This window comes from Chrysochloris asiatica, unplaced genomic scaffold, assembly GCF_000296735.1.
Source record: "Chrysochloris asiatica unplaced genomic scaffold, ChrAsi1.0 scaffold00456, whole genome shotgun sequence".
Lineage (NCBI taxonomy): Eukaryota > Metazoa > Chordata > Mammalia > Afrosoricida > Chrysochloridae > Chrysochloris > Chrysochloris asiatica.
In genome coordinates this window covers 192,901-196,325 of record NW_006408974.1, presented here as the reverse complement: position 1 = coordinate 196,325, position 3,425 = coordinate 192,901, and the positions used below count along the sequence as shown (strand labels likewise).

At 37.1% G+C, this 3,425-nt stretch overlaps 1 pseudogene; it reads left to right on the top strand.

The window, feature by feature from the left end:
* LOC102825349 overlaps positions 1 to 1,724 on the top strand; it is a 10,860-nt pseudogene extending 9,136 nt beyond the window's left edge.
* Positions 1,725 to 3,425: the final 1,701 nt, after the last annotated feature.

The window sequence follows — 3,425 nt, the reverse complement described above, 5'->3', positions numbered from 1 at the left end:
TGCAATGACTCAAAAGAAGGAACAAATCCTTACAGCAAGAAACATTCCCACCCCCTCCACACACAGAGTAGACAGGGATGGGCAACTTGGACATTCGTTACCCAAATGGGGAGGGGGGCACTACAAAGGCAAGAAGTGACTGGCTTACAAGCTTTCAAGAGGGAACCTAGAGCTAGGGGCATGGAGAAAGGCAGAATCACCAGTGAGTACTATCCAATCTGTCTAGGCGGAGCAGATGAAATGAAATACAGATGGGTAACTCATGATACTGTAGTGAATAATGGTTATCAGGACTGATTATGAGGAAATGCAAAGGTAGATGTTCTGTAGCAAGGAAGGAAGTGATTATTTCTCCAGTCTAGGAGTGGAGGTCTCTAGGACCATTAATGGAGAAAACCCAAGAGCAGGACCCTATCCAAAGAAGCAGAGATGCCTGAGATGGAGACAGAGATGATGACGTGGAGTGATGAAGCAGCTGGGGACTTTGGATCCAGAGAGGGAGAGGGACTGGGGGCAGAAGACTTGGGGGGTAGGGGGAAGTGTAGGGGGTGGGTTTCTAGGATATACCCTTTGGTCAGTAGATGATGCATGGAGGGGATTGGAACCATGGCAATGAAATGATATACGATGGAATGAATGTAACACTAAAGTTCTCTCATGTAAACTATCATATAATTCACAATAAAACATTAAAAAAAACAAACATTGAAATGGATTGGGTGTTGAAGCATACTGGTCCAAATAGTCCCAACACTGCCAATGATGGCTTTGTGAGGCTTAGAAGACTCCCCTTTGGATGTAGCAAGGAAGAGATTGTTTAGTTCTTCTCAAGGTTGAAAATCATGCCATATGGGATAATGTTGCGGGTAGACTTTCAGGGGGAGGAGTATGGGGGTGGCCTTCATGCAGTTTGCTTTACAGGAGATAGCTGAAAAGGCTCTAAAGAAACACAAGGAAAGAATAGGGCACAGGTATATCAAAATCTTTAAGAGCCATCGAGCTGAAGTTAGAACTCATTATGATCCAGCTTGAAAACTTACGGCCCTGCAGTGGCCAGGTTCCTATGACAAACCTGGGCCTGGCAGAGGATACCACAGTATGGGCAGGGGAGCTGGCTTTGAAAGAATGAGGTGTTGTTATTGTGGTGGAGGCCATGGAGGCTATGATGACTAGAATGGCTATAATTGTGGCTATGGATTTGGGTCAGATAGATTTGGAAGAGACCTCAATTATTGTTTTTCAGAAATGTCTGATAACCAATACCAGGATGGTGGTTCTAGTTTCCAGAGCAAAACAGGACAATATGTACATATGCAGGGATTACCTTACAGAGCTACTGCGAATGACATTTATTACTTTTTTTCACTGCTAAACCCAGTGAAAGTATACATTGAAATTGGTCCGGATGGCAGAGTAACTGGTGAAGCTGATGTTGAGTTTGCTACTCATGAAGATGCTATGGCAGCTATGTCAAAAGACAAAGCAAATATGCAACCCAGATATGTAGAACTTTTTTTGAAGTCTACAGCAGGGGCAAGCGGTGGTGCTATGGTAGCCAAATGATGGGAGGCATGGGCTTGTCAAACCAGTCCAGTTATGGTGGCCCAGTTAGTCAGCAGCTGAGTGGTGGCTTTGGGGGTGTCTATGGTGGTCAGAGCAGCATGAGTGGTTATGACCAAGTTTTGCAGGAAAACTCCAGTAATTTTCAATCAAACATTGCATAGATAGCCAAAGAGCAGTGAACGGCAGCTACTACAGTAGTGGAAGCCATGCATCTACAGAAGCGAACAGAATGGGAGGGATGTCTATCATGTCCAGTCTGAGTGGTAGATGGGGAATATAATCCTGATCACTGACTCTTGGGCAACATTATTATTATTATTTTAAAGAAAAAGGAAAAACAAACAAACAATAATTTAACAGTTTTGCAATACAAGCTTATGAGACTCATGCTTACTCTAAGTGGAAATCAGGATTATTTTGAAAAGATGTTTAGTGTTTTTGAAAACAAAACATTATCTAACAATAAAGTTTGAGCAAACAATAACTGTTGAACAATTTTCAGTTTTTCTCAAGTTAGTTGTAGATTGTATTTAAGCAGTAAAGCCTATTTAGGTTAAAATAGTTCAATTATGTTAAATGTTACTCTTATACCATAATATATTGAAGACTAAATGCATGATGAAAGACATGCCATTTTTTTGTAAAACTCAAATATAGGAGCTATGTCTACAATTAAAAGTGAAACGTTTGGCATGTTTGTTAATTCTAGTTTCATTTTATAACCTGTAAGGCAGTTAAGTTTAAGTTGTTGTTATTATTATTTTTAAGTTCAATGGGAAAATGAGACATAATACCAATAATTTAGGATTTTGGTATTGGTGTTTGTGTGAAATTCTGAGGCCTTGATTTAAATCTTTCATTGTATTGTGGTTTCCTTTTAGTTGTATTGTGCTAAGTGAAACTTGTCAAATAAATCTTTTAAAATCTGCAAAAACAAAAACTTAATTCATAAATACTAATTTTGAAGAAAAATTTTACATTGTTATCCTGTATCCGTATAATGCTAACTATAATAAAATGAAACATGTTTATATAATATTAGTTATTTCATAGAATTTTGCAGTTTGTAGTAGAAATTTTGCATATCTTTAGTATTTAGAACAATATTTTATTGACATAATTAACAGTTATATGAAGAGATCAGTAAAGAAAAATTACTTCAATACTTTATCTTAAAAAATGAGCCCAAATAATATTGTATACTTTATTTTTTATTATTTAAATGTAGTTTGTTTCTATGTTTTAATTCATTAAACCAGTTTAATATAGAAGTTTCTTCAAATCAAAAGGTTTAAGTTTAAAATTGAATATTATGTACAGTTGATTCATACAAGGTACATGCCTCTATTTGATATTAGATAACAGGAATCATAATAAAGATCAGTGACTCTGAACCACTGGTCTCATTCCTTATTAACTGCTTGACATTGGTCATGCTAACTAATATATCTATGCCTCTCTTTCATTAGTTGTAAAATTAAGAGTTATATTATACATCATGGACTAAATTGAGTATCATCAAAATATGTCAGCTCCTCTATGCCATGGTTCTCAGTGGTGTGACATTTATATAATGCTGACATCATCACCCACATTGTGATTTAATATAATCAACCAATCTGTTGTAAATGAATTAGAGATTGTGCAACACCCTTCCTCAAGTCACAACACTGATGCTGGGAGTTTCCTTAGAATGTGGTCTACATCATGTTTTATATTACAAGAGATAAAAGAGGAGAGAAGAAAATACAGAAAGAAGTACTTGACTACCATTAAGAAAGAAGAGCTAGTACCTGAATGTGTGCTTCAGCCTTGGCTTTCTTGTACTCCAAACTTCCTAGAGCCAGGTGAAGATTGATGCC